Below are 16045 nucleotides of genomic sequence, written 5' to 3' on the forward strand. Positions count from 1 at the left end.
GCCCAGCGGGGATGTCATGAGCCAAGTGGGGGTGGCGTGGGCCCAGCGGGGGTATCGTGGGCCCAGCGTGGGTGGCGTAGGCCCAGCGGGGGTTGCGTGGGCCCAGCGAGGGTGGCATGAGCCCAGTGGGGGTGGCGTGGGCCCAGTGGGGGTGGTGTGGGGGTAAGATGGCTTGGGCCCCGGTGGCGGGGGCAGGCGAGGGGAGCGGGCTCCGCCGCAGCGGCGTCTGGTGTTGGGGTTACAGCCGTTGGGTTCAGATTCAGCCACTCCCGCCCGGGGCTTTCATATGAAGAAAGACTGGATAGACTCGGTTTGTACTCGCTAGAATTTAGAAGATTGAGGAGGGATCTTATAGAAACGTACACAATTCTTAAGGGGTTGGACAGGCTAGATGCAGGAAGATTGTTCCCGATGTTGGGGAAGTCCAGAACTATGGGTCACAGTTTAAGGATAAGGGGGAAATCTTTTAGGACCGAGATGAGAAAAACATTTTTCACACAGAGAGTGGTGAATCTCTGGAATTCTCTGCCACAGAAAGTAGTTGAGGCCAGTTCATTGGCTATATTTAAGAGGGAGTTAGATGTGGCCCTTGTGGCTAAAGGGATCAGGGGGTATGGAGAGAAGGCAGGTACAGGATACTGAGTTGGATGATCAGCCATGATCATATTGAATGGCGGTGCAGGCTCGAAGGGCCGAATGGCCTACTCCTGCACCTATTTTCTATGTTTCTCTGTTTCCCTCCTCAGATCCTGGCTGACATGATCATGATTCCGATCTAGTGTCTCCAAATAAATGGTTTATTTTCTCCGGTGCCATATTACTGCCTTGCTCCCATTAACACACACCATTCCATGGCAGGACTGGCTGCATCTTTATCGGGCAGAGTAGTTGTACTTATCACATTGAGCATTGTCATAATTTCCATGATGTTCAAGCCAGATCCTCTCTTAGTCTGACATGAACATCTGGTCACAAGCTGGCAACATGATGTCTGTGGAGACAAAGATAATATGGTTCCCTTCTTGCTGACCTACAGGGAGCAAGAGGAACCAGGGGGTGTTTGAAGTGGCAATGTAGGATCATTGGCGAATAGGATAGAAGAAAATTCCAAGGCTTGTAACACAGATATTAAACGCAAGAGGGTAACAATGAATTTTGGTCGCCCAATTATAGGAAGGATGTCAACAAAATAGAGAGAGTACAGAGGAGATTTACTGGAATGTTGCCTGGGTTTCAGCAACTAAGTTACAGAGAAAGGTTGAATAAGTTAGGTCTTTATTCTCTGGAGCGCAGAAGGTTAAGGGGGGACTTGATAGAGGTCTTTAAAATGATGGGAGGGATAGACAGAGTTGACGTGGACAAGCTTTTCCCATTGAGAGTAGGGAAGATTCAAACAAGAGGACATGACTTCAGAATTAAGGGACAGAAGCTTCGGGGTAACATGAGGGGGAACTTCTTTACTCAGAGAGTGGTAGCTGTGTGGAATGAGCTTCCAGTGGAAGTAGTGGAGGCAGGTTCGATTTTATAATTTTAAAATAAATTGGATAGGTATATGGATGGGAAAGGAATGGAGGGTTATGGTCTGATTGCAGGTAGATGGGACTAGGGGAAAATAATTGTTCGGCACGGACTTGTAGGGCCGAGATGGCCTGTTTCCGTGCTGTAATTGTTATATGGTTATTATATGGTTATAGGGCGACCCTTGCTGGACAAATGATGTAATTCACGACTGGAACCAGAGGACGTTGAATCGCCCCATAAGTCCAGTATTAAATATCAGGCCCGTACGAAGCTTTTCAAAAAGGGGGGTGGCATGACAGGATTACAAAAAACTTAATGTGGAATAGTGTGCGTGCTGCGCACATCATGAGCGCGAAGCATGAAGTCCCTCGATGCCAGGGTCCACGGCCCACTTAAGGGCCCTGGAAGCTCTGTGGTTTTAGATGCTCTCTGATCCATTCTGAGCCTTGTTTTGGAGCATTTTTGCACCAAATTTATGACCAATATTTCAGAAATTAACAAGAATCTGAGGTAGCTTTTTCACACAAAGGGTGCTGGGTGTGTGTAACGAGCTGCCAGAGGAGGTAGTTAAGGCTGGGACTATCCTAATGTTTAAGAGACATTTGGACACGTACATGGATAGGACAGATTTAGATGGATATGGGCCAAACGCGTGTGAGTGGGACTAGTTTAGATGGGACATGTCGGTCGGTGTGGGCAAGTTGGGCTGAAGGACCTGTTTCCACACTGCATCATTCTATGACTAAAAAGTGAAGAAGAAAAATGCATGTAGATAAGTAGAGCAGATTTGAAAGAGGAGTGAAATGTAAAGGCAGAGAGAGGTTTATGGGTGGAAAGGAACATAGGAAAGGAGGGGGGAGAGTGGGTTTGGACAGATTCGTGAAGGGAAACTAGTCACAAAGTGCTGGAGAACCTCAGTGGGTCAGGCAGCATCTGCAGAGAATATGAATAGGCGACGTTTCACAGAGTGCTGGAGTAACTCAGCGAGTCAGGCAGTATCTGTGGAGAACATGGATAGGTGACATGTCACAGAGTGCTGGAGTAACTCAGTGAGTCAGGCAGCATCACTGGAGAACATGGATAGGTGATATGTCACAGAGTGCTGGAGTAACTCAGTGGATCAGGCAGCATCTCTGGAGAAAAGCTATAGATTATAGTTCGGGTCAAGACCGTTCTTCAGTAATATTCATGATGTGGCATGCATAAACATTCCTGAATGTTACCCAAACCGTTGTGAGATACTTTGTTACGGTGCTTGCCCTCTCCTATAATGTCTCTGCTGCCTTGGGTGATGCAGGACAGGACACGAGCTTTGGGACACGGTGTGAAGCTGTTGCCGTCTGTCCCAGCCTGGTAAAAACCTGGATGGTGTGGATTTGGAGAGGATGTTTCCACTAGTGGGAGAGTCTAGGGCCAGTGGCCACAGCCGAAGAATTAAAAGACATTCCTTTAGGAAGGAGATGAGCAGGAATTTCTTAAGTCAGAGGGTGGTGAACTGTGGAATTCATTGCCACAGATAGCTGTGGAGGTCAAGTCAATGGACATTTTTCAGGAGGAGATTGATAGATTCTTGATTGATACGGGTGTCAGAGGTAATGGGGAGAAGGCAGGAGAATGGGTTTGAGAGGGAAAGATAGAGTCATAGAGTGATACAGTGTGGAAACAGACCCTTCGGCCCAGCATGTCCCATCTGCACTAGTTCCACCTGCCCACGTTTGATTCATATCCATCTGAACCTGTCCTATCCACGTACCTGTCTAACTGTTTCTTAAATGTTGCGATAGTCCCTGTCTCAACTACCTCCTCTGGCAGCTTGTTCCATACACCTACCACCCTTTGTGTGAAAAACATACCCCACAGATTCCTATTAAATCTTTTGCCCTTCACCTCTGCTCCTCGATTCACTTACTCTGGGCAAAAGACTCAACCATATCTATTCAAATCATGATTTTATACACCTCTATAAGATCATCCCTCATCCTCCTGTGCTCCATGAAATAGAGTCCCAGCCTACTCAACCTCTCCCTATAGCTCTGGCCCATCTAGTCCTGGCAACATCCTCATAAATCTTCACTGTACCCTTTCCAGTTTGATGATATCTTTCCTATAACATGGTGCCCAGAACTGAATACAATACTCTGAATGCGGCCTCACCACCTTCTTATGCAACTGCAACATGACCTCCCAACCTCCATACTCAGCCTGACCCGCTGAGTTACTCCAGCACTCTGTGAAACGTCACAGAACAGGGCAAGATTAGCAAGTTTGCTGATGATACAGAAGTGAGTGGGTTTGCAGATAGTGAAGATAGTTGTGAAAGATTGTAGCAGGATCTGGATCAATTAGCCAGATGGGCAGAGGAATGGTTGATGTTTGCATGGTTCCTTGAAGGTCGTGTCGCAGGTATATCAGGTGGTCAAAAAGTATTTTGGCACTTTGGCCTTCATCAGTCAGAGTATTGAGTATCGAAGTTGGGAGGTCATGTTGCAGTTGTATAAGACGTTGGTGAGACCGCATTTAGAATATTGTGTTCAGTTCTGGGCACCATGTTAAAGGAAATATGTCAAACTGAAAAGAGTACAGAGATCCCCATCCTGGATCAGTCCAACCAGGGTTGTGTCATCCGCAAACTTGAGAAGCTTGACAGAGGTGTCTGTGGAAGTGAAGTCATTTGGTGTGAAGTGGTGATTGGAGTGGGGTGGGTGTAGAAGGGCCCAGTCTTTGCAGACTGAGGTCAGGCTGTGAGTGGGTGTGAAGTGTTGGTTGGGGTGGGAAAGCGTCCACTCTTTTCATACTGGAGTTTTGCCTTAAGTAGGTGCGAAGTGGTGAATGGGAACCCCCCCCCCCCCCCCCATCCCCCCGATCTCAAAATGGAAATGTTACATCTGTATGTAATGATCCCATTAAAAGGTGTATTTATGTCACAAACTATGGAATTCATATTTTTCTGTATTATTATCAAGGAAAAGAAAGCAGTTCCAATTGTTTGATATTATTTATATGGAGGAGAAAATATAATAGCTCTAAAACCTACCTTAATTTTGCAATCTCACTCAAGATAATCCCCCTTTCCCTCTCCCCTCCCCCATCTCTCTCTCCTCTCCCTTCCCCTCTCTCTCTCCCTCCCCCCTCTCACATCCCCTCCTCTTTCTTGCAAAAGATGAAGGTGGTGCGGGCCCAGCGGGCGGGGGTGATGAAGGTGTTGTGGGCCCAGTGGGGGTGGCGGGGGCCCAGCGGGTGTCAGTGGGGGTTGCATGGGCCCAGCGGGGATGTCATGAGCCAAGTGGGGGTGGCGTGGGCCCAGCGGGGGTATCGTGGGCCCAGCGTGGGTGGCGTAGGCCCAGCGGGGGTTGCGTGGGCCCAGCGAGGGTGGCATGAGCCCAGTGGGGGTGGCGTGGGCCCAGTGGGGGTGGTGTGGGGGTAAGATGGCTTGGGCCCCGGTGGCGGGGGCAGGCGAGGGGAGCGGGCTCCGCCGCAGCGGCGTCTGGTGTTGGGGTTACAGCCGTTGGGTTCAGATTCAGCCACTCCCGCCCGGGGCTTTCATATGAAGAAAGACTGGATAGACTCGGTTTGTACTCGCTAGAATTTAGAAGATTGAGGAGGGATCTTATAGAAACGTACACAATTCTTAAGGGGTTGGACAGGCTAGATGCAGGAAGATTGTTCCCGATGTTGGGGAAGTCCAGAACTATGGGTCACAGTTTAAGGATAAGGGGGAAATCTTTTAGGACCGAGATGAGAAAAACATTTTTCACACAGAGAGTGGTGAATCTCTGGAATTCTCTGCCACAGAAAGTAGTTGAGGCCAGTTCATTGGCTATATTTAAGAGGGAGTTAGATGTGGCCCTTGTGGCTAAAGGGATCAGGGGGTATGGAGAGAAGGCAGGTACAGGATACTGAGTTGGATGATCAGCCATGATCATATTGAATGGCGGTGCAGGCTCGAAGGGCCGAATGGCCTACTCCTGCACCTATTTTCTATGTTTCTCTGTTTCCCTCCTCAGATCCTGGCTGACATGATCATGATTCCGATCTAGTGTCTCCAAATAAATGGTTTATTTTCTCCGGTGCCATATTACTGCCTTTTCCCATTAACACACACCATTCCATGGCAGGACTGGCTGCATCTTTATCGGGCAGAGTAGTTGTACTTATCACATTGAGCATTGTCATAATTTCCATGATGTTCAAGCCAGATCCTCTCTTAGTCTGACATGAACATCTGGTCACAAGCTGGCAACATGATGTCTGTGGAGACAAAGATAATATGGTTCCCTTCTTGCTGACCTACAGGGAGCAAGAGGAACCAGGGGGTGTTTGAAGTGGCAATGTAGGATCATTGGCGAATAGGATAGAAGAAAATTCCAAGGCTTGTCACACAGATATTAAACGCAAGAGGGTAACAATGAATTTTGGTCGCCCAATTATAGGAAGGATGTCAACAAAATAGAGAGAGTACAGAGGAGATTTACTGGAATGTTGCCTGGGTTTCAGCAACTAAGTTACAGAGAAAGGTTGAATAAGTTAGGTCTTTATTCTCTGGAGCGCAGAAGGTTAAGGGGGGACTTGATAGAGGTCTTTAAAATGATGGGAGGGATAGACAGAGTTGACGTGGACAAGCTTTTCCCATTGAGAGTAGGGAAGATTCAAACAAGAGGACATGACTTCAGAATTAAGGGACAGAAGCTTCGGGGTAACATGAGGGGGAACTTCTTTACTCAGAGAGTGGTAGCTGTGTGGAATGAGCTTCCAGTGGAAGTAGTGGAGGCAGGTTCGATTTTATAATTTTAAAATAAATTGGATAGGTATATGGATGGGAAAGGAATGGAGGGTTATGGTCTGATTGCAGGTAGATGGGACTAGGGGAAAATAATTGTTCGGCACGGACTTGTAGGGCCGAGATGGCCTGTTTCCGTGCTGTAATTGTTATATGGTTATTATATGGTTATAGGGCGACCCTTGCTGGACAAATGATGTAATTCACGACTGGAACCAGAGGACGTTGAATCGCCCCATAAGTCCAGTATTAAATATCAGGCCCGTACGAAGCTTTTCAAAAAGGGGGGTGGCATGACAGGATTACAAAAAACTTAATGTGGAATAGTGTGCGTGCTGCGCACATCATGAGCGCGAAGCATGAAGTCCCTCGATGCCAGGGTCCACGGCCCACTTAAGGGCCCTGGAAGCTCTGTGGTTTTAGATGCTCTCTGATCCATTCTGAGCCTTGTTTTGGAGCATTTTTGCACCAAATTTATGACCAATATTTCAGAAATTAACAGGAATCTGAGGTAGCTTTTTCACACAAAGGGTGCTGGGTGTATGTAACGAGCTGCCAGAGGAGGTAGTTAAGGCTGGGACTATCCTAATGTTTAAGAGACATTTGGACACGTACATGGATAGGACAGATTTAGATCGATATGGGCCAAACGCGTGTGAGTGGGACTAGTTTAGATGGGACATGTCGGTCGGTGTGGGCAAGTTGGGCTGAAGGGCCTGTTTCCACACTGCATCATTCTATGACTAAAAAGTGAAGAAGAAAAATGCATGTAGATAAGTAGAGCAGATTTGAAAGAGGAGTGAAATGTAAAGGCAGAGAGAGGTTTATGGGTGGAAAGGAACATAGGAAAGGAGGGGGGAGAGTGGGTTTGGACAGATGCGTGAAGGGAAACTAGTCACAAAGTGCTGGATAACCTCAGTGGGTCAGGCAGCATCTGCAGAGAATATGAATAGGCGACGTTTCACAGAGTGCTGGAGTAACTCAGCGAGTCAGGCAGTATCTGTGGAGAACATGGATAGGTGACATGTCACAGAGTGCTGGAGTAACTCAGTGAGTCAGGCAGCATCACTGGAGAACATGGATAGGTGATATGTCACAGAGTGCTGGAGTAACTCAGTGGATCAGGCAGCATCTCTGGAGAAAAGCTATAGATTATAGTTCGGGTCAAGACCGTTCTTCAGTAATATTCATGATGTGGCATGCATAAACATTCCTGAATGTTACCCAAACCATTGTGAGATACTTTGTTACGGTGCTTGCCCTCTCCTATAATGTCTCTGCTGCCTTGGGTGATGCAGGACAGGACACGAGCTTTGGGACACGGTGTGAAGCTGTTGCCGTCTGTCCCAGCCTGGTAAAAACCTGGATGGTGTGGATTTGGAGAGGATGTTTCCACTAGTGGGAGAGTCTAGGGCCAGTGGCCACAGCCGAAGAATTAAAAGACATTCCTTTAGGAAGGAGATGAGCAGGAATTTCTTAAGTCAGAGGGTGGTGAACTGTGGAATTCATTGCCACAGATAGCTGTGGAGGTCAAGTCAATGGACATTTTTCAGGAGGAGATTGATAGATTCTTGATTGATACGGGTGTCAGAGGTAATGGGGAGAAGGCAGGAGAATGGGTTTGAGGGGGAAAGATAGAGTCATAGAGTGATACAGTGTGGAAACAGACCCTTCGGCCCAGCATGTCCCATCTGCACTAGTTCCACCTGCCCACGTTTGATTCATATCCCTCCGTACCTGTCTTATCCATGTACCTGTATAACTGTTTCTTAAATGTTGCGATAGTCCCTGCCTCAACTACCTCCTCTGGCAGCTTGTTCCATACACCTACCACCCTTTGTGTGAAAAACATACCCCACAGATTCCTATTAAATCTTTTGCGCTTCACCTCTGCTCCACGATTCACTTACTCTGGGCAAAAGACTCAACCATATCTATTCAAATCATGATTTTATACACCTCTATAAGATCATCCCTCATCCTCCTGTGCTCCATGAAATAGAGTCCCAGCCTACTCAACCTCTCCCTATAGCTCTGGCCCATCTAGTCCTGGCAACATCCTCATAAATCTTCACTGTACCCTTTCCAGTTTGATGATATCTTTCCTATAACATGGTGCCCAGAACTGAATACAATACTCTGAATGCGGCCTCACCACCTTCTTATGCAACTGCAACATGACCTCCCAACCTCCATACTCAGCCTGACCCGCTGAGTTACTCCAGCACTCTGTGAAACGTCACAGAACAGGGCAAGATTAGCAAGTTTGCTGATGATACAGAAGTGAGTGGTTTTGCAGATAGTGAAGATGGTTGTGAAAGATTGCAGCAGGATCTGGATCAATTAGCCAGATGGGCAGAGGAATGGTTGATGGTTGCATGGTTCCTTGAAGGTCGTGTCGCAGGTATATCAGGTGGTCAAAAAGTATTTTGGCACTTTGGCCCTCATCAGTCAGAGTATTGAGTATAGAAGTTGGGAGGTCATGTTGCAGTTGTATAAGACGTTGGTGAGACCGCATTTAGAATATTGTGTTCAGTTCTGGGCACCATGTTAAATGAAATATGTCAAACTGAAAAGAGTACAGAGATCCCCATCCTGGATCAGTCCAACCAGGGTTGTGTCATCCGCAAACTTGAGAAGCTTGACAGAGGTGTCTGTGGAAGTGCAGTCATTTGGTGTGAAGTGGTGATTGGAGTTGGGTGGGTGTAGAAGGGCCCAGTCTTTGCAGACTGAGGTCAGGCTGTGAGTGGGTGTGAAGTGTTGGTTGGGGTGGGAAAGCGTCCACTCTTTTCATACTGGAGTTTTGCCTTAAGTAGGTGCGAAGTGGTGAATGGGAAGCCCCCTCCCCCCCACCCCCCCTGCCCCCGATCTCAAAATGGAAATGTTACATCTGTATGTAATGATCCCATTAAAATGTGTATTTATGTCACAAACTATGGAATTCATATTTTTCTGTATTGTTATCAAGGAAAAGAAAGCAGTTCCAATTGTTTGATATTATATGTTAATATTATATGGAGGAGAAAATATAATAGCTCTAAAACCTACCTTAATTTTGCAATCTCACTCAAGATAATCCCCCTTTCCCTCTCCCCTCCCCCATCTCTCTCTCCTCTCCCTTCCCCTCTCTCTCTCCCTCCCCCCTCTCACATCCCCTCCTCTTTCTTGCAAAAGATGAAGGTGGAGCGGGCCCAGCGGGCGGGGGTGATGAAGATGTTGTGGGCCCAGTGGGGGTGGCGGGGACCCAGCGGGTGTCAGTGGGGGTTGCATGCGCCCAGCGGGGGTGGCGTGGGCCCAGCGGGGGTGGCATGGGCTCAGCGGGGGTCAGCGAGGGTGGCGTGGACCCAGCGGGGGTCACCTGGGGTGGCATGGGCCCAGCAGGGGTGGCGTGGACTCAGCAGGGGTGGCGTGGGCCCAGCGGGGGGGTGGCGTGGTCCCATCGGGTCAGCGGGGGTGGCATGGGCCCAGCGGGGGTGGCGTGGGCCCAGCGGGGGTCAGCGGGGTGGCGTGGGCCCAGCGGGGTTCAGCGGCGGGGGTGTGGGCCCAGCAATGGTGGCGTGGACCCATCGGGGGTCAGCGGTGGTAGCATGGGCCCAGCGGGGGTGGCGTAGACCCAGCGGGGTGGCGTGGGCCCAGCGGGGGTGGCGTGATCCCAATGTGGGTGGCATGCGCCCAGCGGGGGTTGCGTGTGCCCAGCGGGGGTGGCATGAGCCCAGTGGGGGTGGCGTGGGCCCAGCGGGGGTAAGCGAGGGTGGTGTGGGGATAAGATGGCTTGGGCCCCGGCGGCGGGGGCAGGCGAGGGGAGCGAGCTCCGCCGCAGCGGCGTCTGGTGTTGGGGTTACAGCCGTTGGGTTCAGATTCAGCCACTCCTGCCCGGGGACGGGAGAACAGAGAACTGGCCGTTTCCAAAGTGGAAACGTTGATTTTTCCCCCCGATTTTTTCTTTTTTTCTTAGGGGGGAGAAAAGGGGGGTGCGGTCGCACCCAACGCAACCCCCCTTCGGACGGCCATGAATATACTCTTTACATTGAATTAATACAATACCGGACTGATGGGGCGCTCCATCAGCAACGAGTGCAAAGATCTGTAGGAACATTGTAACAATTTGGATGAAATTCCTGCTGTCACGATGTGGTCGCTCTGTGTAAATTAATGGATCTTTCTGATGTTATATATTTCAGGAGGAAACTCGTCAGAAGAGGAGGTGAGACTCTCTGCACTGTTTTGGAAAGTGACCCAGAAATCGTTGATGCTGGTCTTATAACCGTGCGTTTAATTCATGCAGGGTGAGTGATGAAGAACGGACGCTGTCGGTAGCAGACGGTGCCTTGGCAATTGGAAAGTTCGATCACCCATTTTTGTTGAGCAAATTGACCGATGGCATTAAGAGAGGAAAAAACGTATTTGTTTTAAACCGTTAGAGTACTTGATGTATTAATTACATGCAGTGGTGTAGTCTAGTTTTTTGTAGTGGGTATACTGTGATGATTCCCTCCTAGCCTCTTCCACACCCGTCCTATAAACACCGCCACACTCACTGTCGCATACAGTAGCCTACAACCACCATAAGTAATTGAGATTATTCAACACTCGATATTGTCATCAGTTTCTAGGACAATAAACAGTCAAATTAAAATCACCATTAGGCACTAGAATCAAATAAACTATAAAGCATCAATAAATAAATAACTGTTGGCTATATAAACACTGTACTACTGTATATGTAACCGGCCTGGCCTCAGTACTAATGTGCTAAGGAGACGACGGGATACTTGAGTCTTTTGCACAGGACATTTATTGCTGCTGCTGCTGCATGCTCTGTTTAGAGTTTTGAGACAAGAAAAACAGAGTTAGTCATTTGTCAGAAACAATTACAACTCAATAAATTAAAATACCCTAAATAAGAAACAATAAATGCAAAAATACAAAATAAAAACATCTTCTTTAGAATTATGTTTCCCATACAAAAATACTTAAATAATAAATTAAAATAAATAAAACATATCAGCAACTGTTCTAAGACATCTCACACTCATACTTAATACAGCAATCACACAGCATCACAAAATACACGTTTTCAATCACAGTAAGTCCTATGCAAATAACATCTGTTCAGTGTTTAACAGAGAAGAACAACAGTACATCCGCAAAAACGACCAGCGGAGGGCGCATGACCCATGCAAAATAAAACAAACACCACAATCCCTTCATTGTAAAAAAGTAACAAACAAAGGTGAATACACAGTTACATGAGGGATATTTAGTGGAATACAAACACTTTTCCGTATCTGCTACTGTAGCAGGTATGGAAAAGTGTTTGTATTCCACTAAAAGGGATTTTGTCAACAATTGTTTTTCACTTTAAATGTAGTAGCCTGCTAGTTTACAAAACTTTCCAAATTTGCTTGTACTCAGGCATCTGAGGTGTGCTCTGCCTTCTTGCTTGCGTGGCAGAGCGATGGCTTCGTAACCATGTTGATACATATTTGCTTGGCTCAAAAAGGCTTACAGGGGGCCCATTGATGCTGATCATCATCAAATTGCTGAACACTAGACAACAACATTCTAGATCTTTGGTCTGTGTACACAATATTCATCAGACTGAAGCCCCTTTCACACTCTGCAGTGCTGCAAGGGATGGTCTGCATGCAGTGGATGAGTGGTTTGAGGCATTCAGGTTCACTCTCTGGGTGCTCGATGAAATCTCTCATTCCATTGACAGCTTGTTCTTGACAAAGATTGAATCGCCTGCACAGTCGTTTTACCTGTGACTCACCGTGCCGTATGCCAGGTGTTGATGGCCAGGTGCTTGAATCCAGAATGCTGAGATCATGAAGAATTTCATCCTTAAATGAGAGCCGCTTCTCCATGTTGTTGATCAGACTTTGTAGGAACTGCTTTGTATTGATCGGCATGAGCTTAGCATTTGACTCCAGGGACGCTGATCCAAACTGTCCCAAAGCCTGTGCTTTCAATGCTTCCTCCAATTTCTCTCCTGGAGAATCTTTAAATGATGCCAGCACTCGGATGGTGCGCTTCAGCAGCTGTTCTGCTCTTAAAAGTGTGATTGAATGGGCCTGTAATTGCTGGGACAGGTTTGAAAGTTCAGATAGTGCATCATACATGAGTCCAAGGTCACAAAGAAATTCCTTGCTTTGCATACGATGTGCCAGGCCTCTGTAGGTTTGCCTCTCTTTGCCGTTTCTTGTTTGGTCTCCTGCAGCATTCTCAAAGTGTCTGTTAAGTGCTTCGTATGACCTCCACACAACCTTTACAGAACGGAAACTGCTGGCAACCCATCGGGTGTTTAAAACTCTGCCAATCTTCAGGACTTGTGAGCCCACTTCTTGTGCTGCTTCCATAAGTTCCCGTGAATTTTTATTGGACTGACTGTAGAGATTGTGGAGTTTGTCCATGAAAACTTTGAAGTGGTTGACTGCCTGAACCTCATCCACAGCATCATTTACAGCCAGTTCTAGACGGTGGTTCATACAGTGCCATGTGAAGAGGTTAGGGTACCTTGCAGTCAGCCTGGTTGCCACACCAGAGTTTTTGCCTAACATAACACTGGCTCCATCAGAAACAAATGAGATCCAGTTGTTTTGAAGCCACTCTTCACTAAAGCCTGCAGTGTCCAAACAGTTTAATAGAGCTTCCTCTATAGACTCTGCCCTCTGGCTTTCCAGCTCCACCAGGTCCAAAAAAACAAATTCAGGAGTAGCTCCATCTAAAGAGGCCTTCACATTGACAATCATGGCTGATTTATGGCTGAGAGAAGTTGCCTCATCAATGAGAACAGACAGCTTGCTTGAAGATGACACAATGCTGTCAACTATTTTTGTCTGCATCTTTTTTGCTATGTGTTCCACAATTTTTGTTGAACTGAACCTTGAGTGCAGACTTGTGCCCATGTTGACACCGTTTTTTTCCTGAAGCTCAATGAGATCGTCATGGTCAGAGAAAGGTCGGTTCATCTTGGCAAGATAATATGCTGTTCTGAATACAGCATTTGTCTCAGCTAACACAGTGTCTGACACAACTCTCACAAGATTCCCAAGTAAATCCTGTCCACACTTTTCAGTGAGCTCCTGAGCTATTTCGTGTGCCCTGGACATCTCATGCCGTCTGATCTTGTTTCTCAAGGAGGCCAGGGCTGTTGGTCTGCTTGAGCCTGATGACTGGATCTTAAACATCGCCCACTCCTCAGATATGGAAATTCTTTTCTCTGTTAAGACGCCAGTAGATTTTGTTGAGCTGCAAATAGCACAACCTGGAAGTAAACAAAAACATGACTAATTAACATCATACAAGTAGTCTTTTTTGAATCTATATTAGCAATAACACCTTCTGAACTGGATAAGAATCTATTCAAAATAATTGAATGAACTGTAAATAAGCTTCACTGTGACAATATCATTATAATTTAATTGTATAAAAGTGAAATTAATGTATCTTTAAGATGAAAATAAACCAGCTATACTCTCATTTGCATAAAGTTGACTTCATGTGTTTATACCAGCTTTACAAGTTGGCTGATATTTATATAACTTTCTGTCCTTCCATTCTAACCAAGAATGCCTGCTTTTAAACTCCCTAGCCTGACTCTCAGTCCATAGGGCTGGCCAGGAGTTATCATCTAGAAGGAACAAGGAGATATTCAGCACACTCACAGTCTCACAGTAAAATGTGTAATAACTACGTTATTTACTACTTTACTACAACAAGATTGAGCTAGCAAGGCCGTTTAGTGAATATATGTGTGGTATTCATTCAAAAGGGTTCAAAAGGGTTCAAAGGTTATTTATTAGTCACATACACCTAGGTGTAGTGAAATGCTTCTTGCCAATGCAGCACATAAAGAAAGAATACAGACATAACATTAATAAGAAATTTAAACATAAAGAACATCCCCCCACAATGGTTCCCACCATGAGGGAAGGCACAATGTCCAGTCCCCAACCCCAGTTCACCCATAGTCGGGCCCATTGAGGCCTCCACAGTTGCCTCTACGGAGGCCCGATGTTCCTGGCCGTTCTCGCCGGGTGATGTTGCTCCGGCGTCGGGAGAATCCTCGCAGCGGCCTGGGAACCCTGGAACGGCCGCTTCCGTACTGGAGGCCGGGGCTGCCGAAGCCAACAAGGCCGCGCCGGTTGGAGCTCCACAACTGGCGATCTCGTCGCGAGATCCCAGGCTCCCGGTGTACAGTTCATCGCCGCCGCCCGCAGCCGGCCGCTCCTCAAACCCGCAGCTCCGCGATGTTTTACTCGGCGGTCTTCAGCTCACCGGAGTTCCAGCGCGGCGACCCAGGCAAGGCATCGCCCGCTCCACGATAGCGCTCCAGCGCTGTGCCGCTGCCGAAGCCGTGGTTCTGGGCAGTGCCCGACAGGAAACGCCGCTCCAGGCCCGCTGGTAGGCCGCGAGGACGGGTCGAAGCTGCAGCCCGGAGAAAAGCTGCCTCTCCGACCAGGTAGGGACCCTGAAAGGTAGTTTCCCCCTTCCCCCCCCCCCCCACCCCCCACATAAAAAAGTCTAGAACTCCAGAAACAAAAACACTTTAACTAACTAAAAATAAAAAAAAGATGAAAAGACAGACAGCTGCAGGCTGGGCAGCCGCGCACAGGTCAGCGCCCCCTGTTGGTGTTCAGTTTGGGAAATCTCTTATAAGCTAGTAGCTAGTAGTCTAATATCTGCTAAAGTTCACTTGTATACGACTTTCACTTACCCGATACACTGCTGGCATCAGGCTCTGCTGTAGTTCCCTCTTCTTCATCTAACGTCCCAGTGACTGCTGGAGTGTCGGCCGAGGCAGCAGCAGGCTTGTTTTTTGTTTAAATGGCTAAGGGTAGTTTGTTGCTTCCGCTTCATATTTACTGTTGAGCCGCTGGACATCACCTCGGCGCCGACCGTCTAGGTGACGTGACGTCGGGTCTAGGTCACGGGCGGTCACCATGGTCACGGTCACGGGCCATGGACGGAAGCCTCTGTATGGCTATTATAATGCTGCGTTCCATTGTACTCGGAACTCGGGACTTTCCCACTTCCGACAAGGAAAAGTGCGACTCTGACAGAGACACAGCGCACAGGTTGAATTTATGAATGAAAGTATGACAGTTCTGTGACAGAACTGTCATACTTTCATTCATAAAATAAACAGAACTTCTGTCACTATCGAAGTGGATACGTGTCATTGCGCATTTCTAAGTGGGCATACGGAAATGCTGGAGCTTTCTTAGTGGGTATACGGCGTATACCTGCGTATCACGTAGACTACACCTCTGCTTGCATCCATACAAGGACTCCAGCAATCATTCCAGGTGAGACAGCCTGCGGCTCTCCGTTGATTCGCTTCCTAACCCACTGAGTTCTCCAGCTGTCTTTGTAAATCTTTAATGTGCAGTTCCGTGTCCTACAGTTCAAGTTCAAGTGAGTTTATTGTCATGTGTCCCTGATAGGACAATGAAATTCTTGCTTTGCTTCAGCACACAGAACATAGTAGGCATTTACTACAAAACAGATCAGTGTGTCCATATACCATAATATAAAATATACACACAGGAATAAATAAACTGATAAAGTGCAAATAACAGAAAATGGGTTATTAATAATCAGAGTTTTGTCCGAGCCAGGTTTAATAGCCTGATGGCTGTGGGGAAGTAGCTATTCCTGAACCTGGTTGTTGCAGTCTTCAGGCTCCTGTACCTTCTACCTGAAGGTAGCAGGGAGATGAGTGTGTGGCCAGGATGGTGT

General features: G+C 47.4%; 1 protein-coding gene across 1 annotated transcript in view; it reads right to left on the reverse strand.

Annotated features, from left to right (window-relative positions):
* LOC116986490 (cadherin-22-like) overlaps window positions 1–16045 on the reverse strand; it is a 523346-nt gene that overhangs the window by 287541 nt on the left and 219760 nt on the right. The window lies entirely within an intron of this gene.

Source organism: Amblyraja radiata, chromosome 23, assembly GCF_010909765.2.
Source record: "Amblyraja radiata isolate CabotCenter1 chromosome 23, sAmbRad1.1.pri, whole genome shotgun sequence".
NCBI classification, from domain to species: Eukaryota; Metazoa; Chordata; class Chondrichthyes; order Rajiformes; family Rajidae; genus Amblyraja; species Amblyraja radiata.